The 26,645-nt window shown below is 44.1% G+C and overlaps 1 protein-coding gene across 1 annotated transcript in view; it reads left to right on the top strand.

The window, feature by feature from the left end:
- LOC124555342 overlaps positions 1-26,645 on the top strand; it is an 856,442-nt gene that overhangs the window by 191,637 nt on the left and 638,160 nt on the right. The window lies entirely within an intron of this gene.

Raw genomic sequence — 26,645 nt, 5'->3', positions numbered from 1 at the left:
AAGATCAAAATGGGCTCCAGTCTCAAAGAGTACAGGGCAAAGAAACGATGAGAATCGACCAAGCAACAGTCATTGTTGTAGTTGTAAATTGTCATAGCTGTGTTGGAAAAGTACCAGAGCTTCAAGTGCTGATAGAAAGCACTGAAGCTGAAATCATTATAGGAACAGAAAGCTGGCTAAAGCCGGAGATAAATTCTGCCGAAATTTTTACAGAGGTGCAAACCCTGTTCAGAAAGCATAGATTAAATAAAGTAGGTGGTGGTGTGTTTGTGTCTGTTGGTAGTAGTTTAAGTTGTAGTGAAGTTGAAATAGATAGTTCCTGCGAATTACTATGGTTAGAGGTTATACTCAACAGCCGTACTAAAATAATAATTGGCTCCTTCTACTGACCCCCCGACTCAGATGATATAATAACTGAACGCTTCAAAGAAAACTTGAATCTCATTACAAATATGTACCCCACTCATACAGTTATAATTGATGGAGACTTCAGTCAACCCCCATTTTTTTGGTGAAAATATATGTTCAAAGCTGGTAGTAAACAGAAAATATCTTCCAAAATTGTACTAAATGCTTTTTCTGAGAAGTACTTTGAATAATTAATTCATGAGCCCACACAATTTGTAAATAGTTGCGAAAACACACTTGACCTCTTAGCCACAAATAATCCTGATCTAATAGAGAGCGTCATGATGGATACAGGGATTAGTGAACACAAGGTCATTGTAGCGAGGCTCAAAACCATATCAACCAATACCATTAAATATAAATGCAAAATATATCTATTTAAAACAGCAGGTAAATATTCGCTTGATGCCTTCCTAAGAGGGAGTCTCCATTCCTTCCAAGCTAATTATGTAAGTGTAGACCAGATGTGGGTCAAATTCAAGGATACAGTATCGACAGCAATAGATAGATTCATACCACATAAGTTAATAAGAGACGGGGCTGATCCACCATGGTACACAAAACATGTCAGAACACTGTTGCACAAGCAATGAAAAAAGCATGTAAATTCAGAAGAACGCAAAATCCCCAAGACTGGCTAAGTTTCACAGAAGCTCAAAATTTAGTGCAGACGTCAATGCGAGATGCTTTTAATAGTTTTCACAATGAAATATTGTCTCAAAATACGGCAGAAAACACAAGGAGATTCTGGTTGTATGTAAAGTACACGAGTGGCAAAAAACAGTCAATAACGTCACTGCGGGATGGCCATGGAAATATTACCAATGATGGTGCCACTTAAGCGGAGTTACTAAATACAGTTTTCCGTAATTCCTTCATGAAAGAAGACGAAGTAAATATTCCAGAATTCAAAACCAGAAGAGCTGTTAGCATGAGTGACAGAAAAGTAGATATCTTCGGTGTTCCGAAACAACTCAAATCACTTAAGAAAGGCAAGTCTTCCAGTCTAGATGGTATACCAATCAGGTTCCTTTCAGAGTATGCAGACACAATAGTGCCTTCATTAGCAATCAATACATCTGCTCACTTGACAAAAGGTCTGTTCCTAAAGACTGGAAAGTAGCACAGGTCACAGGAATATTCAAGAAAGAAAATAGGAGTAACCCACTGTATTACAGACCCATATCACTGACCTCAATTTGCAGTAGGATTTTGAAGCATGTACTGTACTCGAACATTATGGATCACTTTAAGAAAATGACTTACTGATATGTAACCAACACAGATTCAGAAAATATCATTATTGTCCAACAAAGCTAGCTCTTTATTCTCATGAAGTAATGAGTGCTGTCGACAAGAGATCTCAGATTGATTCCATATTCCTAGATTTCCAGAAGGCTTTTGATATCGTTCCTCACAAGCAACTACTAATCAAATTCCGTTAATATGGAGTATCGTCTCAGTTGCGTGACTGGATTCGTGATTTCCTCTCAGAGAGGTCACAGTTCGTAGTGATAGACGGTAAATCATCGAGTAGAACAGAAGTGATATCTGGCGCTCCGCAAGGTAGTGTCTAGGCCCTCTGCTGTTCCTGATTTATATAAATGATCTAGATGGTAATCTAAGCAGCCCCCTTAGTTTGTTTGCAGATGGCGCTGTAATTTACTGCCTAGTAAAATCATCAGATTACAAAATGATCTAGAGAGAATTTCTGTATTGTGCGAAAAATGGCAATTAGTTCTAAACAAAGAAAAATGCAAGGTCATCCACGTGGGCACTAAAATAAATCTGATAAATTTTGGGTATGTGATAAATGACACAAATCTAAGGGCTGTCAATTTGACTAAATACCTAGGAGTTACAATTATGAGCAACTTAAATTGGAAAGACCACATAGATAATATTGTGGGGAAGGCGAAACAAAGACTGCGCTTTGTCAGCAGAACACTTAGAAGATGTGACAAACCCACTAGAGAGACAGCCCACATTACACTTGTCTGTCCTCTGCTGGAATACTGCTGTGCGGTGTGGGATCCTTACCAGGTAGGATTGATGGAGGACATCAAAAAAGTGCAAAGAAGGGCAGCTCGTTTTGTGTTATCACACAATAGGGGTGAGAGCGTTACTGATATGATACGCGAGTTGGGGTGGCAGTCACTGAAACAAAGGCGGTCTTCTCTGCGGCGAGATCTATTTACAAAATTTCAATCATCAACTTTCTCTTCCAAATCTGAAAATATTTTGTTGACACCCACCTACGTAGGGAGAAATGATCATCATAATAAAATAAGAGAAATCGGAGCTCGAACAGAAAGATTTAGGTGTTCCTTTTTCCCACGCACCATTTGAGAGTCGAATGGTAGAGAAATAGTATGAAAATGGTTTGATGAACCCTCTGCCAGGCACATAAGTGTGAATTGCAGAGTAACCATGTAGATGTAGATGTAGACCCTTCTTACCTTGTTAGCTAGTGGAGTACATTATCGAAAAAAATATCTCTACTGCAGGGGACAGGCTCCCTAACCCTTAAGACTCTAACATGTTTCATTGTTTTATTATTTCATTGTTACTTCTTTAACTAATAAATAAACACCTGCTCTACTTATCCAATGCAAAATTGATTCAACTGAAGAAACACTCCACAGTAATAGATCCTTATGCTAAGGCACACTTAACTCTCATCAGTGATCAGACAAAATTATCACTTAGAAAAACTATTATTTCACTGTGTTCCATTAAATTGCTTGAGATTCTAGCCTGAAGGGTGATATAGATACAGATCTTGCTTATTCTTTCCACACGTTACTCCAGTCAACTATGATTAAAGTTGTAATTCCTTGATGTTATAAAAGGCTGTACCATGACACAGTTATATAGGTAGATAGTTATCTCCATATACTGATGGAATTGGGCACAAACACTTCTATTATACCACAATTAGTATTAATACCTAATAGTCAATATGGTTTTTACTGCATATTGCCTCTGCAGCTATACTCATGAGCTGATTACATCAGATGTTAATTATCCCCCACATATGCGGCCACCTTTCATTTTCTGTTTACCTTCCCTCATTGGTTGACATAAATTCTTTAACCATGGTACCAGTTTACTTTCTTCCATCCTCTTACTCCCTTACTTATAACTAACACAATATTATGTATATAACACTAGAGAAACCTAGTTGGTGTGGCTGTGAAATATGGCTTGATCTCAACAATCAAGTCTGCAATCATTGTGGTCTTTTTCGAAGATAACTGCAACTGAACTCAACTTGAAGTGATCATGATGGAACATGATGAATCCACTACCCCAGGCCCTAGTCAATGCACTGGATTTTCCTGGGTATCAGATTCTGGGGGACCAGGAACATCATGAGGAAAAGAATCGGAGCTTTTCAAGATCTCTTTGCAAACACTACATTGGCACTCTCAATACAAACACACTCTTCAAACTTGGAAAACTAAAACAACTCACAGACATACTAGAAAATTTTCATATCAAAATTCTCACCATTCAAGAGACACACTTCAGAGATGAAAACCATTTCAATACAGAAAATTACAGGATCTACAAAGGGAAATCTGCTGTCAGAACAGAAATGTCATCATTGTTTGGTACAGGATTTGCTGTACATAAATCAGTCATGGATACCATCATAGGCTTCAGTTCCATATCAAAATATATTTCCACACTATGCTTCAAATCAGGTAGTAAAGCATACACAGTTATCAATGCTCATGCACCAACAAATGACCATAATAGAAAAAAGCCACAAGAAATTGAAAACTTCTGGGAAGACATGGAAGAAGTAACCAACAACATTCCAGAAAGACATGAGAAAATTTTAATGGGTGATTTTAATGCGCAATTAGGTAAAGAAAGAAAGTACAAACAAATCACAGGTCCGCACTCGGCACACATTCGTACAAACAAAAATGGAGAACACCTCATAAAAAATTGTCAAAATTTCAACCTCAAAGTTATGTCGATGCAATTTCAAAAGCCAAGATGAAAACTTACAACATGTAAAGCACCCAACACCATGTGGGGAGACTTCCAGATTGATCATGTGGTCATTTCCACCAAATGTACGTGGGAAATTCTAAATGTCAGAACACGTAAGGGATTTTTCGAGTCTGATCATTATTTATGACAAGTTAAGATTAGAAGACTCCCAAGAGAGAGAAAAACAGCACGAAACAAAATAGTCAAACCTGATCCGGAATACTTGAAGATAAAGAGGGACAAAATTGTTGAAGAGATTAATAGGCATTCAACAGACACTTGGACAGACTGCGAAAACAGTTCAGAAGGCAGTGTGATGAGGGCAACCACCGAGGAAATGAAAACATAGATGGTGGAATGCGAATTGTGATCTAGCCATTGAAAGAAGAACACAGGCATGGAAGAAATTCAGCAGTAACAGAACATGAGAAACATGGAAGGAATTTCATGAGATTCAGAAACAATCAACAAAGGAAATCAGAATAGAAAAACGGGCATATGACAACAACAGGTTGAACGAAATTGACGAAGATTTCAAGAGAAATAACACTAGAAGTTTTTACAGAACATTCAAAGAAAATATGAAGGGTAATCAACCTCCTAGCCCCTGCTTCCGAAGAACAGATGGCTCCCTCGAAACGAACACGAAAGAAAATTGCAAAATCCTCAAACAATACTTTGATGAACTTCAGAATTTGCAAGAAACCCATAGAAAAATTAACCTTCCAAAAGGCCCAGCCAACTCAGATTCTAATTCACCCACAATAGAAGAGATATAGAGAATCATCAAACAAATGAAAAATAACAGAGCAACAGGAGAAGATGGTATTATTGCCGAGATCTTGGTGCTCCAAGATGAAACCACCAGGCGAATTTGTAAGATTGTCTCAGAAATTTGGGTCACAGAGAAGTTGCCAGAGGAACGGAAATGTGCTTTGATCCATCCCCTACACAAAAAGAGTGATAAGTCAGACCCAAATAATCACAGAGGTATTTCTCTAGTACCAGTCACATACAAAATTCTCTCAAAGGTGTTATTAAACAGACTAGAACCACAAGCAGATCCACAAATAACAAAATACCAGGCACCTTCAGCAGAGGGAGATCAGGCACAGAACATATCTGGAACTTGAGAACACTTTTGCAAGTCAGATAGACAAGAAACACTGCAGTTCCCTTTGTTGACTTAAAAAAAGCATACGACTCCATAGACTGACAAATGCTCTTTGACATACTGTGAGAATATGGCTTCGACAGAAAAACCAGAGAAATTATACAATAGATGCTCACAGACACCACCTCGAAGATTAAGTTCGTGGGAGAAATTTCGGAACCCTTCCAGATACACACAGGTGTCCGACAAGGAGATGGGTTTTCACCACTCTTGTTTAACTAGTCTTAGACAAAATTGTCAAACAATGGGAAGAACAAGTTAAAGGAATACAGCTAGGAAGAACTCGTGAAACAAGAACAATCATAAAATGTCTGTCATTTGCAGATGACGTAGCCACACTTAGTAATAACACACGGGAGGCAAAGGAAGCACTGGGACACCTACATGAAATAGCTGCCAAAACAGGTCTACAGATATGGTATGAGAAGACTCAATACATGGAATGACAAAATGCAAACAATGTATGGATCTGTAAAAAGAGTCAAAAAATTTAAATATTTAGGGGAATACATACAAATAGGAGGAACAAGGCATCCAACGTAGAACAAACAGAAATACTCCAGAAAGCATACAAACTCACATGGTCAGATTATGATAACAAAAGTATATCAAGACAGGCCAAAATTAGACACTACAAAACAGTTGTATTATTGGAAGCACTACATGCATCAGAAACAACCACAATTGGAGCATCAGGCATTATAGAGACAGAAAAAATTGAACACAAAATTCTCAGGAAAATATTCGGACCAATACACAAAGGTGGCATATGGATGAAAAAACCTACCAATGAGTTATACCAACACACTGATATACTCACAGACATGATCAGAAAACGCAGTATAAATTTATACAGACACATACAGAGAATGGACAACACCAGACTTACAAAGAGAATCTTTGATGTAGGAAAACATTCAAGCCTTAAAACAAATTGGTATCGTGAAATAGAGGAAGACATAAGGCAGTTGGGGATCAACAAACATATGAGAAAAGACAGGAAGGAATTCAGGAACAAAATTAGGAACATAAAATTTATGGTAAATGAGAAGAGGAAGGTGGGAGCATTATGGACGGAACAAAGGAAACAAGAGCACAGTCAAAGGATGAAGAGAATTTGGGAAGAGAAAAGGAAGAGAGAAAAGAAGTGAAAATTGTGTCATCATGAGATATTTGAGTTCAAACACTGTCTATAAGGGCAAAAATGATATGAATGAATGAGTGAATGGAAATGGAAATGAGCGTTTGGCGTCATTGGCCGGGAGGCCCCGTGTGGGGCACGTCCGGCTGCCTTGGTGCAGGTCTTATTGCATTTGATGCCACATTGGGTGGCCTACGTGCCAAATGGGGATGAAATGATGATGAAGACAACACAATGCCCAGTTCCTGAGCGGAGAAAATCCCCGACCCAGCCGGGAATCGAACCCGGGCCCCTTAGGACGGCAGCCCGTCATGCTGACCATTCAGCTAACGGGGCAGACTATGAATGAATGAAAACACTAGAGAAATCTTTTCTAAAATATTGTTATACTAAAGTATGCTGCTATACCAGATCACGTGACAGTCAAAGAAAGAATGTTTCTGATTCACTTATAAACTACAGATAGGATAGGAGAAGAGTTTGACTGCCTCAGGAAACACGAAAAATGAGACAGACAGCTGGGGTAAGCATTATCGCCACATAATGGATACAACACAGAATGCTGAATCCCCTACTTGCTTGTAGGTCTTATTTCTGATTCAATGCACACTCCATTTTCCTAACAAAATCAATACTACCCAAGCTCAGAAATGTTTTAAACTGTCGTGGATCGATATTCATACATCTAATTAGTGATACATATGGTTTCAGGTCAATAATATTCTTTAATACAAAACTCCTGTTAGTCTTTGTGTAAACCAATTCATAAGAGTTCTCACATGCAATGTGTACTACTCTGAAAGAACCATGATACACATGCAAAAATTTCTTTATCTCATTATTTACTTTGCTAGATTTTTCTTCGAGTTTTAACGAGGACAAGGTCACATATTCTGAAACTAGTTGGCTTCACTCCTTTGTCATGCCTTCTCTTCCTTCCTGCTACTTCCTTTTTCATCACCTCTTTTGCCAATCTGACCTTTTCATCCTGGGCTACTTCACCTACCTGAGGGAAATCCACTTCTTTTCTGATGATGTTCCCCCCTGCAGGTCTGGGGGTAAGAATAGGCACACGGTATTCCAGCCTGTCGTAAGAGGCGACTAAAAGAAGTCTCAAACGTTTCGGTCTTATGTGATGGTCCCCTCTTGGGTTTGACCTCCATCTTTCTAAATTCTTCCGAAGAGCGAGCCAATTGGGGAAGGGCGCCTTACATGGTGCACTGTATCCGTCTTGCAATGAGACCTTTAGCCGGCTTTCTCGCCGTCGCAATGCTGTCCCGCTCGTTTTCCATCTCTTGGGGGAGGATACGTTCCTGGGTGCGATTACAACTATGCACTGTGCAGTGTTGCTTTTTGCTGAGACGGCAACCTTGGACATTCTAGCACCTAAGCTCCAGCACGGTAGCCAGTCCATTGTGGTTGGGCCCCCATGTACCCTGTTGGTTGTAGCCCCCTGACAACACAGGGATCGATCTGCTGATGCCTGCACCGTTAACTCCCCATGTATGCCAAGGAGTAGATGCCTATCCTCCTGGGGTATCAGGACTCCTGGCAATGGCCATCCTACCAGGTGGCCCTTGCTGAGGCTGGGTGGTGCCCATGGGGAGGGCCGGGCCCTTGGTCAGAGTAGGTAGCATCAGGGCGGATGACCCGCATTGAAGCATGGTACATCATCTCTCACTGGTAGACAGCCGCCAGCAGTGTCTAAGCATTCTCAGGCTCAATTTAATGCTCAGAAGTACGATCCAAAAATGTTCCCCTCCATGACCACACCATGGGAGGAGCATAAGTCTCAGGATGGCAGTAACAGTTATTCACCCCAATTCTTAGGTTGTACGAGAGCTGATGGGGAGTCTTTTATATCCACAAAGCCTCAGTTCTTCGTTGAGCATTTAGAGGACAAGTGTGGGAAGGTGGAGGGCTTGTCCAAAATGCGCTCTGGGTCAGTACTGATACAAACGGCATCTTCTACCCAGTCACAATGGTTACTTGCTTGTGACAAGTTGGGGGATGTTGCCGTTCTGATCACACCCCATAAGAGTTTAAATATGGTCCAGGGAGTTATTTACCATAGGGACCTTCTTTTGCAGTCTGATGATGAGCTGCGCGTCAATTTAGAGCGCCAAGGTGTACATTTCGTCCAGCGCGTTCATTGGGGTCTGAAGGATAATCAGGTTGCTACCAGTGCCTTCATCTTGGCCTTCGAGGGTGATACATTACCGGAGAAGGTTAAGGTGATGGTCTACCAATGTGACACCAAGCCCTATATCCCTCCCCTGATGCGGTGCTTTAAGTGCTGGAAGTTCTGCCATATGTCTTCCCGCTGCACTTCCAGCCTCACATTTCGAGATTGCGGACGCCCATCACATCCTGATACTCCATGTGCCCCTCCTCCCATCTGTGTCAACTGCGGAGAGCATTATTCACCTTGCTTGCCAGACTGCAGGATCTTCCAGAAAGAGCGCAAAATCATGGAATATAAGACCCTGGACCGACTGACGTAGACTGAGGCCAAAAGTAAATTTGACCAACTACATCCTGTGAGAATGACATCTTCCTACGCCGCTGCTGCAGCAACTGTACTAGCCCCATCAGTTCCGAGAAACCCAGCTGGATTGACGAGCAGTACAACTCCTCCTGCCCCCTTGCCCGTGGGGGCCTCTACCCTCCCTGGTGCTCCTGTGCCACCTACCTCAGGAGCAACACCCTCCCACCCATCGGGGACGTCTGTCCCCGCTTCTCAGCCGGAGAAGCATCCAACTTCTTTGGCTACACTCGCTCGTAAGGTGTCCCTTGGGTCCCTCCCTTCCCAGGCTTCCACTAGCGGGAAGGCTGACGCTATACAGTGGCAGAAGTTCCCACCAGTGGCTGGTCGTAGGGCTTTGGGATCCCCCTCAGTCCCGAAGACTGATTCGGTGAAGCTCTCCCAGTGTCTGAAACCCAAGGTTGAGCGAGGGAATTCCAAGAGAAAGACCTCTAAGGCCAAAGAACTTGCGGTGGCACCGACCCCACCGCACCCTTCGAGCTCTGCGTCTGAGGATGATTTCGAGATCCTGGCGTCCTCTGAGGACCTTGATCTCACCGGTCCCTCAGACACCATGGGTAGCACTTGTACAGGTGCTCACTCGGTGGCAGCACGTGACCCAGTGGCGTAATCTGCCTCCCCAGTCCCTTCACGCCTTTGTCAGCCATGGACAATATCATCCTCCAGTGGAACTGCAGCAGTTTCTTCAACCATCTTGCTGAGCTCCGACAACTTATCAGCCTTCACCCTTTCGTCTGTATTGCTCTACAAGAAACTTGGTTTTCGGCAATACGAACCCCCGCCCTCCATGGCTATCGGGGTTATTATAGGAACCGGGCAGCTTATGAAAGGGTATCTGGTGGCGTCTGCATCTATGTCCTTCACTCCCTTCACAGCAAGTCAGTCCCTCTGCAAACACCTTTAGAGGCTGTCGCTGTTCGGGTGTGGACGCCACAGGCTGTTGCCTTCTGCAGTCTTTATCTTCCACCGGATGGTGATGTCCCACAGCATGTCCTGGCTGTGCCGATAGCCCAATTGCCACCACCTTTCCTGTTACTGGGCGACTTCAACATCCATAACCCTCTGTGGGGTGGGTCAGTGGCAACAGGTCAAGGCACCACCATTGAGAATGTATTGACACAGCTCGACCTTTCCATTTTAAATGATGGTGCCTTCACACATTTCAATGTGGCTCATGGCACGTACTCCGCCAGCGACCTTTCGATCTGCAGCCCTAGCCTCTTACCGTCTGTCCAATGGAGTGTGCATGACAACCTGTGTGGTAGTGACCACTTTCTGATCTTTCTGTCACTGCCACAGTGTCACTCTTCTGGGCACCCTAGCAGATGGGCTATGAATAAGGCTGACTGGGACTTGTTCTCCTCCATTGCCGCTATTGAGCCTCTTTCTAATGATGCCATTGATGCGGTGGTTCACTCGGTCACCACTGGCATCATTACTGCCGCAGAATCTGCCATTCCCCATTCTTCTGGGTCCCCTCGGCGGAGGACTGTGCCTTGGTGGTCGCCTGAGATTGCTGAGGTGATTAATGATCGCTGGCGGGCGCTCTGGCATCACAAGCGACATCCCTCCATAGAACACCTCATCGCCTTCAAACGGCTGCATGCACGGGCCCATTACCTTATCCGCCAAAGCAAGCAGGAGTGCTGGGAATGGTATGTTACCACCATTGGCCTCCACGTCTCTACATCACAGGTCTGGGCCAAGATTAGACGCCTCTATGGCTATCGGACCCCTGTCAGCATCCCTGCACTCTCACTGAATGGAGCAGTTTGTACTGACTCCGACGTAATTGCAAACCGCTTGGCAGAGCATTTTGCTCTGAGTTCAGCTTCTGCGAATTACCCACTGGCTTTCCGCTCCATTAAAGAGCAGATGGTACAATGTACCATTCAGTGAGTGGGAATTTCACAGTGCCCTAGCCGCTTGCCCTGGGCCAGATCGCATCCACTGTCAGATGCTGAAACATCTTTCAGTGGACTGCCAGCAATGCCTCCTCGACCTTTACAACCGTGTCTGGGTCGAGGGTGAGTTTCTGTCACAATGGTGGGAAAGTATTGTTATCCCTGTTTTGAAACCTGGCAAGAACCCACTGGAGGTGGACAGCTACCGCCCCATTAGCCTCACCAACATTTTGTGCAACTTGCTCGAACACATGGTGAGCCGGCAGTAGAGTTGGGTACTCGAGTCTCGGGGCCTTCTAGCTCCGTCTCAGGGTGGGTTCCGTAAAGGCCGCTCTGCCACCGACAATATGGTGAGCCTGGAGTCAGCCATCCGTACGGCCTTTGCCTGCCGTCGGCACCTTGTCGCTGTCTTTTTTGACATGCGGAAGGCCTATGATACGACATGGCACCAGCACATCCTCTGTATGCTTCATGGTTGAAGTCTTCGGGGTCCACTGCCGATTTTCATCTGCAATTTTCTGTCACATCGAACCTTCCGCGTGCAAGTTGCGGCCTCCCATAGTTTCTCCCGAGTTCAGGAGAACGGGGTGCCACAGGGATCTGTTTTAAGTGTCTGCCTGTTTTTAATTGTAATTAACGGGCTCGCTGCGGCGGTGGGAACGTCTGTCTCAGTGTCCTTGTATGCTGATGACTTCTGCCTCTACTATAGCTCCATTGGCATTGCAGCTGCAGAACGTCAGCTGCAGGGCACTATCCGTAAGGCGCAGTTTTGGGCTGTCGGGCATGGCTTCCAGTTTTTCGGCTGCCAAGACCTGCGTTATGCATTTCTGCCGGCAACAAACAGTTCACCCTGAGCCACAGCTTTATCTTGCCGGCGAACTTCTTGCTGTGGTGGAGACACATCGCTTTTTGGGTGTGGTTTTTGATGCCTGGTTGACTTGGCTCCCACATATTCGGCAGCTTAAGCAGATGTGTTGGTGGCATCTTAATGCTCTGCGATGCTTGAGCCACACCACTTGGGGCGCCGACCGCTCTACCCTCTTACGGCTCTACCAGGCATTAATCCAGTCCCGTCTGGATTATGAGAGCCTGACTTATGGTTCAGCATCCCCATCTGCATTGCGTGTGCTGGACCCAATTCTTCACAGCAGGATCCGACTTGCCACTGGTTCTTTCCGGACCAGCCCTGTGGACAGCATACTTGTGGAGGCAGGTGTCCCTCCACTGTGGCTACGGCGCCAACGATTACTGGCCGCTTATGCTACGCATGTTTGTAGCTTGCTCGGGCATCCTAACTGTCGTCTTCTGTTCCCACAATCGGTCGTCCATATCCCAGAACGTCGGCCCCGGTCAGGTTGTACGATCACAGTCCACGTCCGAGAGCTTCTCTCCGGGCTTGGGGTTTTCCCTCTTCCACCTCCTTTCCAGTCCCCTCTGCGTACACCCCCGTGGTGTGTGCCCTGCCCTAGCCTTCGGCTCGAATTGGCACAGGGCCCGAAGGGATCAGTCCCTCCGGAGGCCTTCCGCTGCCGCTTTTATTCCATCCTAGCCATGTATCAGGGCTCTGGCGTGTTTTACACTGACAGTTTGATGGTTGCTGGTCGTGTCAGTTATGCTCTAACTCTAGGGGACCATTACAAACAACGTTCCTTGCCGGCTGGCTGCAGCGTTTTCACTGCTGAGCTGGTCGCCGTCTTTCGTGCCCTGGAGTATATCCGCTCCTGCTCAGGTGAGTCCTTCGTTATCTATAGTGATTCCCTGAGCAGTTTACGAGCTATCGACCAGTGTTTCCCTTGCTCTCGTCTGGTGATGGCTGTCCAGGACTCCCTCCATGCTCTTGCCCGTTGCGGCCGCTCTGTGGTATTTGTGTGGACCCCAGGCCATGTTGGGATACCCGACAATGAACATGTAGACCGCCTGGCGAAAGAGGCCACCAGTAAACCATCTCTGGACATTGGCCTCCCGGCGACTGATTTACAGGCAATCTTACGCCACAAAATTTTCGAACTATGGGACGCTGAATGGCGCGATCTGACCACACCCAATAAACTCTGTGCTATCAAGGAGACGACAACTGTGTGGCGGTCATCTATACGGGTCTCTTGCAAGGAGTCTGTTGTCCTCTGCCAGCTGCGCATTGGGCACACTCGGCTGACGCACGGCCACTAATTGCACTGTGAGAACCCACCTCTATGTCGCTGCGGATCCATTTTGTCTGTGGTCCACATTTTGTTGGAGTGTCGCTTTTTAGCTGTGCTCAGGCAGATGTTCGTGCTGCCTGACACTCCCCCTGCCCTTTTAACTGATGACTTTGCTATGGCAGGCTTGGTTTTGCGTTTTATTTGGGCAGGGGGCTTTTATCACTTAATCTAAGTGTTTGTTATGTCCTTTTTGTTTTGAGTCTGGCCTTTGGCCTACAATTTTAGACTGTGTTTCAGTGTGTTTCTTGGTGGTTGGCTTTTCCTTTTTTATCTCTATGGTCGGCCAACCACTGTCACATTCTGTGTGATTTTAATTCGTTTTGTTTGATCTCTGTCTGTGTCTTTCTTGTCCTGTGTTGTCTGTTGTCTCCATTATTCGTTTTTATTCTGAGTGGGTGTTTTCTCCTTTTGGAAAAAGGGAGCGATGACCGTAGTAGTCTGGTCCCTTTAATCCCCCAAATCAACCAACCAACCATCTGATGATGTTGCTGGGTCTCTCGTTGAACATAAGCTCGCAGGGCGTATCCTGTTGATTAATTCCGTAAGTTGTTGATAGTGTTTTCAAAATGTCTAATATGACCCACCCAAACAGTGTGTTTCTTACTACAATAAGTCCTGCACAGTCTATTAATCTCCTTCATAACCTTTTCACTCATGTTACCTTGTGGAAAAAAGGTAGAAATCTTTATGTGTTTTGTCTTGTGTATTGCCATACAGTGTTCATACCTCTCTGAAACAAATTGTGGACCATTGTCGGACAAAAGTGATTTTGGTATACCTACATTGCAAAAGTAAACAGATGTCAACTCCTCAATCATAGCACTAGTATTTGTCCTCTTAATTGGACACAGCTTTACATATTTTGAGAATGTGTCCTAAACGACAAGAATATATTTACAATCTCCTGTAGGTGCAGGCTACACTCTCAGAAGGCCAACTGCTATAAGCTCCTTAGGTTCACTAGGAAGGACAGAATGCATTAAGCCTTTTGATGGCGCACCAGTTGTCTTTACTCTCTGACATTTATCACACCTTTCTAGTCTCTGCTTAACCGTTCTCCACAAGTTGTTAAATATTACTGTCTCCTGTATCTTAGCTACTATTTTCCTGGTCCCATAATGTCCATAACTCTCATGCAAGTAGTCAATTAATTTATTGACAATTTGGTCAGGAAAGTATAACTTCCACTCCTGATCATTCAAATTTTTCCTCCTAAACAACTACCCTTTATGTATAGTATAGTACTGTTTCACCTTTGGCATGTTGACTGAATTTTAATACTGCTTAACCAACCTTAAATTTGGATCATCATTCTGCTCCCTTCTCATTTCCTTGCAAATTTTGCTAATAAGCTTCTCATCCTTCACTCCTTGCAAATAAAACAACCCTACTTGTCCTTCACAGTTCTCACTACTGTCAGTATCCTTTTTCCCTGCTAGCATCCTAGATAATGCATCTGCCACAATATTGTCTTTTCCTTTTACATATCTGTCCTCTAAATCAAATTGTTGCAAATACAAAGCCCATCTAGTTAACCTGGTGTGTTTCAGTCTGCACTTCTGAAGGTAATTCAAAGCCTTATGATCTGTATACACTATGGTCTTATGTCCAAGCAAATAGTACTAAAACTTTTGAAATCCAAGAATGATTGCCAAAGCCTCTAATTCTGAAATGTAATAGTTCTTTTCATGTGGCTATAATGTTCTGCGAGCAAAAGCAATAGTTTTGTGTTCGACCCCCATCTCAGTACATACTAATTGGAAAATTTCTACCCCTAAACCACAAAAACTTGCATCAGTACTGATATAGAAAGGTAGTGAAAAATCTTAATGTTGTAACATCTTACTATTTACTAATTCTTTTTTCAATCTCTGAAATGCCTCTTCACACTCCTCCATCCAATTCCACCCCACATCCTTTATCAACAAATTTTCAAGCCAAGGATGGTTAAATGACTGATCTGATATGAATGTTCGGTAGAAGCCAAACATAGCTTTAAGAGCCTTCTTGTTCTGTGGGGGTGAGAAATCTGCACTAGCAGCAAACTTTTCTGTACCAGACTGTATACTTTCCTCGTTAATCTTGTGACCCAAAAATGAAATTTCCTTCTTTACAAAGTCAGATTTACTTAATTTTAGTTTCATATCTCTCCTGTACATAGCTCTCAGTACTTCATTCAGAATCTTACAGTGCTTGAACTATTCTGCACTTGCTACGAGGATATCATCTACATAGACCAAGATTTCATTGGTTAATAACTCGCCTAGCACCTTGTCAGTAAAAAAAAAAAAAAAAAAAAAAAAAACACCACACACACACACAAAAGTTCAGACCAAATGGCACCACTCAGTATTGGTAATACTTACTTCAAGTAAAATGCTGTACATGACCTACATTCCTTGGCCAAACTGATATTCCAGTAGTGACAAGTCACATCAAAAGAAGTCAGAAATTTACATCCATGGAACTTTTGTAAAATTTCATCTGTGTTAGCTGGTCTGTCACTCTCCCCTATTACAATTTCATTCAACCTTCTGGCATCCAGAACCATCCTGACACCACCATTCTTCTTCTTTACAACCACAAGTGGGTTATTATACCTGCTAGTTGACCTTTCAATAATCCCCCATGAGACCATCTTTTGAATTTCTTTTCTCACCGCCTCCTTTTTTAAAAATGGAATAATACAAGGTTTCTTGAAATATGGTTGGTGATCCTTAAACTTTAATTTGCACTCAAAATCTTTTACCAAACCTGGCCTGTCTGAAAATGCCTTATAGTTGATCAGGAGAATACCTTTTAATTCTTTCCTTTGACTATTTGTAATACCTTCAATATCTTCAACACTCTCTATTTCTTCCAGCCTTACTCTCTCCTCCTCTTCTTTCTCAGTAATCTCCTCAGTAATAAAAACTCTTAATGGCAAACCTAATTCAGTTTGCACACACTTGTCCATACTTTCCAGGACTGATACTTCATTCCTACTTCTGTTGCACTTAAAACTAAACTTACCACTAGCAAAATCAATATTTACACACCATTTGCACAAGAAATTAGTCCCAAATATTACATCAATGCTGAGATTTTGAATTACCAAGAAATTGCACTCCAACAGCTGTCCTACCAATTTCACAGTTAGTAGTACCTATTGTTTCACACTCTTTGATAGCTTACCAGTAGCACCAATAATTTTTATTCCAGAAACATGCATCACTACTATATCCTCTGTGTTCTTAATAGATTGAAAAAGTGCCTGTGAAATGCCATTCAAACCACTACCACTGTCCAGCAAACACTTAACATGTATCCCTTGTACACTTGCTGTTATTATAGGATGCCACACTTCCTTTTTACTTACCACGTGATCTTCTTTATACAACAAATCCTCATTAATCCTTTCCCTGGAAAAACTATCACCCTGCTTACCAAAATAATTATCAGATACAGTCAAATGACAGATAGCATGGTCCTCTTCCTCATTACTACTCTCAAGCTCTAATTCTTCATTAGGCCGAATGTTATCTTCCTTTATTCTTTCTTTACTTAACACATTACCATCATTATCAATTATAAATTAAAATACTTCATCCTCATCACTGCTGGATTCGTCACTGCTATCATAATTACCACTACTGCCAGAATTAGACCCACTGTCACTTTCAATGTCCTCAAATACTTGGCTAATTAGTTGATCCTTGTTTCTAGCATTAGACCACAAAGCAAAACACCTGAATTCCTTATGTTCTCTTTAAAAATTTACCATCCATTTTGACACTGTGGACATCCTGAGCAACAACACACTTATTCAACATCTCACTAGAATTAGAAATTACACTCGTTTTAATACTATCATTTACATTAGTCTTACCTGTGATTACAGCACATTTATATACACATTGCTCTTCATCACTACTTGCTGTAGAATGAGCCAAACCTGGAGCATTATCTAGTTTAAATGGCTTGATCCAGAATTAAAATCATCTCCTCCATTTCTTTTACTTGAATATTGCCTACCATTTCTGTGCCCATTCTGGCTAACCTCCACCCAACCATTCCTTGGATTTCTACTATAACTGGTCCTGTTCATCCCATTTACCTGAAATTCTCTCCCCATTGATTATTGTCATAAAAATCCTCCTACGATCTTGCACTGATAGCTTCACCCTCTCCACTTTATCAACATAATTCAAGAACTCAGTAATATTACCCCCATGGGCAGGTACAAGCAATTCTCAAACTTTCTGAGACAACTTGGTTTCTAAACACAATTACTGGTTCACTGCCTAGCTCTTTGTACAAATATTCCAGTTTGTTTACCCAAAGCTGACAGAAGCCTTTCACAGTACCCTTCTTAGAGTCAAATCTATCTCCTACTCAAAATTCACTCACCCTCTGCAGGTCCAGGGGTTAGAATAGGCCCGAGGTATTCCTGCCTCTCATAAGAGGTGACTAAAAGGAGTCTCACACGTTTAGGCCTTTATGTGATGGTCCCCTGTACAGTTTGAGATCCATTCTTCTAAATTTTCCCGAAGAGTGAGCCAATTGGGGAAGGGCGGCTTACATGGTGCATCATGTGCTGAGACCTCTTACATTCTTTGTCGACGTGGATTTGCCCTTCCACTCATTTCCAGCTATTGGGAGAGGCCACCCTCCTGGGTGTATTTCCCTCCATCCACTGTGCAGTATTGCTTTCTGTGCTGATGACGATAATGGACTTCTTTGCTCGTTTGCACCTGATGTCCAGCATGGTAAACAGTCCATTGTGGTGGGGCCACCATGTATCCTGTTGGTTGTAGCCCTCCTTCTACACATGGATTGCTCTGCTGATGCCTGCACCATTAACTCCCCATGTATGCCAAGGAGTAGATGTCTGTCACCTTGGGGCATCGGGACTACCAGCAATAGCCATCCTGCCATGTGGCCTTTGCTGCGGCTGGGTGGTGCTCTTGGGGAGGGCCCCTGGTCAGAGTGGGTGACATCAGGATGGATGACATGCCATGAAGAATAGTACGTCATCTCTTGCTGGTGGTCCACCACCAGCAGTCTGTAAGCGATCGAGGTCTAACTTAAGTGCAAAGAAATACGATCCAAAATCGTTCCCCTCCCTGGCCACATCATGGGAGGAATGCCAGTCTCCATATCCATGAGGCCTAAGTTTTTTGTGGAGCATTTAGAGGACAAGTTTTGGGAGGTTCAGGGCTTGTCCTAAAATGTGCTGTGGGTCAGTCTTGATAAAAGCAGCATCCTCTGCCCAGTCATGGGCATTACTCGCCGGGGATGTTTCCGTTTCCATCATACCCATAAGAGCTTAAATATAGTCCAGGGTATTATCGTCCACAGGGACCTTCTTTTACAGTCTGATGATGACTGGGCGCCAACTTAGAGTGATGAGGTGTTCATTTTGTCCAGTGCATTCCGAGGGATAATCATGCTGCCACTGGTGCTTTCAGCTTGGCCTTTGAGGGTGACACATTACCCAAAAAGGTCACAGTGATGGTTTACCATTGTGATGTGAAACCATATAACCCTCCTCCAATGCGGTGCTTTAAGTGCTGGAAGTTCGGGCATATGTCCTCCCGCTATACTTCCAGCATCACTTGCCGAGATTGTGGATGTCCATCACATCCCACTATTCCATGTGCCCTGCCTCCCATCTGTGTCAATTGTGGAGAGCACTATTTGCCTTGCTCGCCAGACTGCAGGATTTTACAGAAGGAAAGGAAAATATTCGAATACGAGACCCTGGACTGACTGACCTTCACTGAGGCTAACAGAAAATATGACAGGCTACATCCTGTTCATATGACATCCACCTACACCACCGCTACAACAATGGTTCCAGCTCCTTCTGTTCTGCCTACTCCAGTCAGGTCTCAGAGCTGCAAGACAATACCTGCCCCCTTGATGGTGGGGGGCACTTTCCTCCCTGTTGCTCTTGCACCACCTACCTCGGGAGCACTGCCACTTCTCAGCTGGAGAAGCGCAAGTCTCCTTTGGCTCCTCTCACAAGGAAGTAGTCCCTTGGGTCCCTCCCTTCCCAGTTTTCTACTAGTGGGAAAGATGATACCCGCCAGTGGCTGAAGTGCCCAAAAGGAGCTGGTCATACGGCTTCACGATCCACCTCAGTCCTGGAGACTGAATCAGTGAAGCCCTCCCAGCCAGCAAAACCCAAGGATCAGCAAGAGAAATTCAAAAAGAAGACCTCCAAGACCAAGGAAACTGCGGCGGCACCCACACCACCGCTACCTACAAGCTCTGCATCTGAGGATGATGTGGAGATTCTGGCGTCCACTGAGGACCTAGATCTCACCGGGTCCTCAGACACAATGGATATAGACTGCTCAGGAACTAAGTCTGTGGCAGCAGGTGACCCTGAGGCATAAACTGCCTCATTGAATGTTCCATACCTTCCCAGCCTGATGATCATGTCATCCTCCAGTGAAATTGTGGTGGTTTTTTCCACCACCTGGCTGAGCTATGGCAGCTGTTAAACGTTACACCTGCTTTCTGCATTGTGCTCCAGGAAACGTGGTTCCTAGCAATGCAGACCCCTGCCCTCCACAGCTATAAGGGATATTAAAGGAACCATAGTGACTATAATCGAGTCTCAGGTGGAGTTTGTGCCTGTGTCCTGAACTCAGTATGTAGTGAAACTGTGCCCCTCCAAACTCCTCTTGAAACTGTGGCTGTCAGGATAAGGATGACACAGGAAATAACTGTCTGCAATGTAGATCTTCATCCAGATGGTGCGGTACCCCTGAACGTATTGGCTGCACTGATTGATCAACTCGCTAAACCTTTCCTACTTTTGGGAGATTTTAACGCCCATAACCTGTTGTGGGGTGGCACTGTGATTACTGGCTGAGGTAGAGATGTTGAAACTTAGCTGTCTCAATTTGACCTCTGCCTCTTAAATACTGGGGTCCTCACACATTTCATTGTGGCTCGTAGTAGTTACTTGGCCATTGATTTATCACTTTGCAGCTCAGGCCTTCTCCCATCTGTCCACTAGAGAGCCCACAATGACTTATGTGGTAGTGACCACTTCCCCATCTTCCTGTCACTGCCCCAGCATCATGTCCACGGATGCCTACCCAGATGGGCTTTATACAAGGCTGACTGGGAAGCTTTCACCTTGGTGGTCACCGTTGAATCTCCCCCACACAGTAATATCGACCTGATGGTTGAGTGTGTCACCAGGACAATTGTTTCTGTGGCAGAAATTGCGATTCCTTGTTCCTTAGGATGTCCCTATTAGAAGACAGTACATTGGTGGTCGCCAGAAATTGGTGAGGCCATTAAAGAGTGTAGGCGGGCTCTACAGCAACATAAGTGGCACCCTTCTCTAGAGCACCTAATAGCCTTTAATCGGCACCATGCCTGCGTTTGCCAGCTTATAAAAAGACTGAAACAGGAGTGTTGACAGAGGTATGTCCTATCCATTGGGTGCCATATGTCACCTTCCCAAGTCTAGATGAACATCAGACGTGTTTTTGGGTACCAGACCCCAACAGATGTCCCTGGCGTTAATGTTGATGGCGTGTTATCTACCGACACAAACACGATTGCCGAGTACTTTGCTGGGCGCTATGCTCGCACCTCTGTGTCGAAAAATTACCCCAGAACCTTCCACACCCCGCAAATTGTGGAGGGAAGGGAAAGTCCTCTCTTTCGCCTTACGCCAAAATGAATCCTATAACACCCCATTTACAGAGTGGGAGCTCCTCAATGCCCTTGCACACTGCCCTGTCACAGCTCCTGGACCAGGTTGAATCCACAGTCAGATGATTAAACATCTCCCGTCCGAATACAAGCGACATCTCCTCATTACCTTCAACTGGATCTGGTACAGTGGCGTCTTTCCATCGCAATGGCGGGAGAGTACCATTATTCCCATGCTCAAACCAGGTAAAAACCCACTTGATGTGGATAGCTATCAGCCCATCAGCCTCACCAGTGTTCTTTGTAAGCTGCTAGAATGTATGGTGAGCTGACATTTGTGTTGGGTTCTGGAGTCACGTGGTCTACTGGCTCCATCCCAGGGCGGTTTCCGCCAGGTTTGCTCTACCACTGATAATCTTGTGTCCCTTGAATCTGCCATCCAAACAGCCTTTTCCAGTCGCCAACAACTGGTAGCCGACTTTTTTGATCTACAAAAAGCTTATGACACGACCTGGCGACATCATATCCTTGCCACATTGTGTGAGTGGGGTCTCCAGAACCGACTCTCGATTTTTATTAAAAATTGCCTGTCACTCCATACTTTCTGTGGCCAAGTTGGTGCCTCCCATAGTTCCATCCATATCCAGGAGAATGGAGCCCCCCCCCCCACACCAGTATTCTGTATTGAGTGTGTGTCTATTTTTAATGGCCATTAACAGTCTAGCAGCAGCTGTAGGGCCGTCTGTCTTACCTCCTCTGCATGCAGACGACTTCTGCATTTTGTACTGCTCCTCCAGTACTGTTGTTGCTGAGCAGTGCCTACAGGGAGCCATCAACAAAGCGCAGTAATGGGCGCTAGCCCACAGCTTCCAGAAATCATGAGTTGTGCACTTCTGTCAGCGTCATACTGTTCATACGTAACAAGAACTTCAGCTTTTACCATAATGATGATCCACTCACTGTAGTGGATACATATCGATTCTTAAGACTGGTTTTTGATGCTCAATTAACTTGGCTTCCTCATCTTTGTAAGCTTAAGTGGAAGTGCTGGCAGCACCTCAATGCCCTCTGCTGCCTGAGCAATACCAACTGTGGTGCTGATCGCTCCACACTGCTGCAGCTCTACAGAGCCCTTGTTCAATCCTGCCTTGACTATGGGAGTGTGATTTATGGTTTGGGGCACCCTCAGTGTTGCATTTACTTGACCCAGTGAACCACTGCGGCGTTAGACTAGCTCTTAGGACGAGTCTGGTGACCAGCGTACTGGTGGCGGCTGGAGTCCCTCCATTGAAGATCAGACGTACACAGCTGCTCACCAGTTATGTTGCACACATTCATAGCTCTCGTGAGCATCCTGATTACCATCTCCTTTTCCCAACACTGGCAGTTCATCTCCTGCGTCGACGGCCCTCCGGTTGCATTCGGTTCCTTTGTCTGAACTGGAGTCCTTCCCTTTACCACCTCTACTTGAGGTCCATTCACATACAACCTCCATTGTGTAACCCTATGCTGAAGCTTTGCCTTGGACTTTCAAATGCCCATAAGGACTCAGTTAACCCGGTCACTTCCTCTTGATTCTTGACATGTACTGGGGGCATGAAGTGGTTTACACTGATGGCTCGATGGCTGATGGTCACGTTGGTTTGCATATGTTCATGGAGGCCATATTGAACAGCACTCCTTTCCAGATGGCTCCAGGAGGCCCTCTATGCCCTGGAATGCTTTAGTCGTTCGGTGGTGTTTGTCTGGATCCCAGGTCACGTCAGAATTCCAAGAAATGAACATACTGACAGGCTGGCCAAACACGTTACACGGCAACCGCTTCTGGAGGTTGGCATTCCTATAAGTGACCTGCGTTCATTATTACGCCGCAAGGTTTTTCAGCTTTGGGAGACGGGTAGTCTCAGTACACACAACAAATTGTGTGTCATTAAGGAGACTAAGACTGTGTGGAAGTCCTCGATGAAGGCCTCTTGCAGGGAATCTGTGGTTCTCTGCCGGCTCTACATTGGCCATGCTTGGGCAACCCACAGCTACCTCCTGCACCTTGAAGACCTGCCTCAGTGTCGGTGTGACACCTGCTTGGTAGTGGCCCATATCCTGGTACACTGGCCTCCTTTGACTGCCCTGTGACGAAATCTTTGTTTACCGGACTTGTTGCCACTAATTGTATCTGACAATGCCTCATCAGCTGATTTAGTTTTATCTTTTATTCATGAGGGTGGGTCTTATCATTTGATCTAAGTTTAACGTATGTCTGTTGTCCCTCTGTTTCCTCCACCCTAGTGCTTTTAGATCGAGGTTTTAATGTGTTGCAGAGTGGCTGGTTTCTCTTTTTATTCTCACGATCAGCCAGCGAGCGATGGTAAACTGCTTTCTCATTTTAATCTCTCCTACCTGTTTCTTGTGTCCCTCTGTGGTTTTCTTGTCCTCTTCCGTTCCTTGAATTTTTTGTTGCCTTTCTGTCATTTTTCCTTTATTTTGGTATTGTGCTCTGTGTCTCGTTTGTTATATTCTTTCCCTTGTATGATTGTTTTCACAGGAACAAGGGACCGATGACCAAGCAGTTTGGTCCCCCCCCCCCCCTCCCCCCCATCCCCCCTTCTTTCCTTTTTAAACCAACCAATCAAAATTTACTCAAAATTCTCTGCTGCTTCTCTTTGGACCAATATTCATCTACAAATGCTTTCTCAAAGCTTTGCCATGAAGTACAGCTGTCAGCTACCTGAGCTGCCCATCCGTGAGCATCCCCTTTCAAAAAAAACTCTCAAAAATGACATTCTCTCTTTTTCAATCCATGTTTCAGGCAAATCATTAATTTCTCTAATGAAATCCAGTGGATGCACTTCCCCATATGGCACAAAATTATTAAATTTCTTACAACTAACAAATAAAAGAACTGTCTTGGACACTACATACTCTATGACTTTGATTTTGTACCACTTCCATCTTTTTCTCTACTTCAGCCAATTTTTATTTACTTATACCAGTTTCTCCTCTACCAGTACTGCACACTTTGTTTCTACCTCCATTTCTAAATCTTTTTAATCTGATCGATTTGGTTCTCAAGTTTAACCCTGTTTTCAGCACAAAATTTCCTGGCAGCTTTGACTTCATCTTTACACTGTTTTTTGTAAGCCTCCACCCTCTACTCTAGTCATCACAAAGTTTCTTTCTCTCTTCTACACATTTACTGCTCATTAATGTTAATTTCTCATTAGTATTCTGTACTACTTTCCTTATCTTTTCATCACAATCTTTCCCTACAGCTTCAACCTTCTTATTTAATTCTGAAAGACTAGAACTACTTACCTTAATTTCCTTTATAATTTCTTTCTTCAGTTCATCTTTTAAGCTAGTCATGTCAGTTTCAATACTATTAATGTCTACTTTCACATTGCTGATGTCTTCTTTTGTGAACATACTACTCGTAATTTGCCTTAACATTGCTTCCACTTTTCCATCTGTCATAAACTTTTGTCCTTGCTGACTTTCTCTACTAGATTCCTCCTCCTTAACCTTAACTATCTCATCCACTTATGTACTGTTTTCTTCCATTTCGCTTACCTCACGATACAATGTATATGATGCTTTTATCATTCCATCTACAATAAGACTTTCATCCCCATCATTCAAAGTTACATTCATGTCTGATTTATAACTACTATCACCTATAGAACCAGTCCCCATTAAGTCTTTATGTTCATGTAAAAACTTAACCTCCACACCTTTGTTATCAATTGTTTGTCATGTCACTTCCCTGTTGTCCATTGTCCTCCATCACCCTGCCTTGTTCATTAAGGCCACTCATTATGTATCACTTAATACAAAACAGCTTTTGTTCTTAAATTACCTTATTTTAAATCACTTGTCTCCTGCTGCTGCTGCTGTCATCTTGACTTGTCATCTGCACGGCTGTAGTAATTTGTAATTGTCTTGGCTAGGTGTCTTGTTTATCGCGGTCAGCTGTGTTCACCTGCGTGCTGCTTGGGTGCTTCTGTACTCAATGGCTGCTTCTATAGAACCCGCTCGCTGGTTTGCTGCTGTCCTGCTGTGGCCATAAAACCCAAGTGCTGATTGGCTGTTGCACTGTAAACCGCTCTTGAGTTCACTGTTCAAAGTTCGCGAGTCCTAGTTTATTGTGCCCACATACAATAGTCCTCACCCGGGGCACCATATGTGATGTTCACCTGCCTTATTTCATCTACCATTGGCCTCAGTGTCGACATACTGCGTTGCTACACTGACTAAAAATTGGAGGGTAGAAGTTCAACACCGACTACTTTAAATCATGTAGCCGCCAGACGAACATTTGCATTTCACAGTTCTTTACTTTCACTGTTCACAATGCTCCAATAATACACAGTTATATGGCCAGTGCACTTTGGTTTAACTTTTGATAAGTCTCGTTAATAGGTTGCAAGCAAATGTCAATATACTGCTACAATAGTTTACTGTTGAACATCTATGAGCAGTGAAAGACTAGCCGCACATTTCACAGTCTTTCAGATAAATTGAACAGACACTGTCATTGTTTTAACACACGACCTAATTGTATTACACTTATTTCACAGTTAAGTTGAATCATTGTTGTTGATCTAACCATTACAGGTTTCTCGTCTGAAACTTGGCCGTGGACTGATTGTCTCGGGACCAAAAATTGATTAAGGAAGTTTTTGCAGAATGTAAATATTTTTGGACTAAAGGAGACAACTCACCAAAAAGCAGATACATCGAGCTATTGTTAGGTACACATAAATGAAGGAAAGCTTTCAGAGTTATCCTTTGATGAGCTAGAGTTAAAACACTCACACACACACACACACACACACACACACACACACACACACACACACACAACCCTGCCTGGAGTCAGCTAGACTGACAGTACTAATGCTGTTATGCAGCAGGTGGACTGGTTGGGGGCAGGGGGGGGGGCAGTGTCAGGTGGGGTGGGTAGTGGGACAGGGTGGTGGGAGGCAGGGAGATGGACTGGGGGTGGGTGGCTAGTAGTTCAGACGAGGTGGCTGGTTTGCTGGCTAGGAATGTGGGAGAGAGGGGTTGCGGGTATATGAACTGGTATGACTAGTGGCCTGTAGGTAGCAGCACACATTGAAGGTGACGTGAATTGGGAGAGGGTGACAGGACAGAGGAAGGGGAAACTGTTGGGTGAAGGGTGTGGGAACAGTGGGTTAACTGAGATTGGGGCCAGGCCAATTAGAGGGGCAGAGGATGTGTTGTAAGGATAACTCCCATCTGTGAAGTTGAGAGAAGCTGCTGGTGGAGGAAAGGATCCAGATGGCTCAGGTCATGAAGCAGCCACTGAAATTGAGCATGTTGTGTTCAGCTACATGTTGTGCCATTGGGTGCTCAACTTTGTTCTTGACAACAGCTTGTCAGTGGTCATTCACCCTGGTGGACAGCTGGTTGGTAGTCATACCAACATTAAAGGATGTACAGTGTTTGCAACAGAGTTAGTATATGACATGGGTGCTTTCACAGGTGGTCCATCCTCTGATGGGGTAAGATAAGCCTGTGACAGGACTGGAGTAGGAGTGCTGGGGAGTGGATAGGGCAGGTCTTGCATCTTGGTCTGCCACTG

Source organism: Schistocerca americana, chromosome X, assembly GCF_021461395.2.
Source record: "Schistocerca americana isolate TAMUIC-IGC-003095 chromosome X, iqSchAmer2.1, whole genome shotgun sequence".
Classification (NCBI taxonomy): domain Eukaryota; kingdom Metazoa; phylum Arthropoda; class Insecta; order Orthoptera; family Acrididae; genus Schistocerca; species Schistocerca americana.
This window is presented reverse-complemented; position numbering and strand designations above follow the sequence as displayed.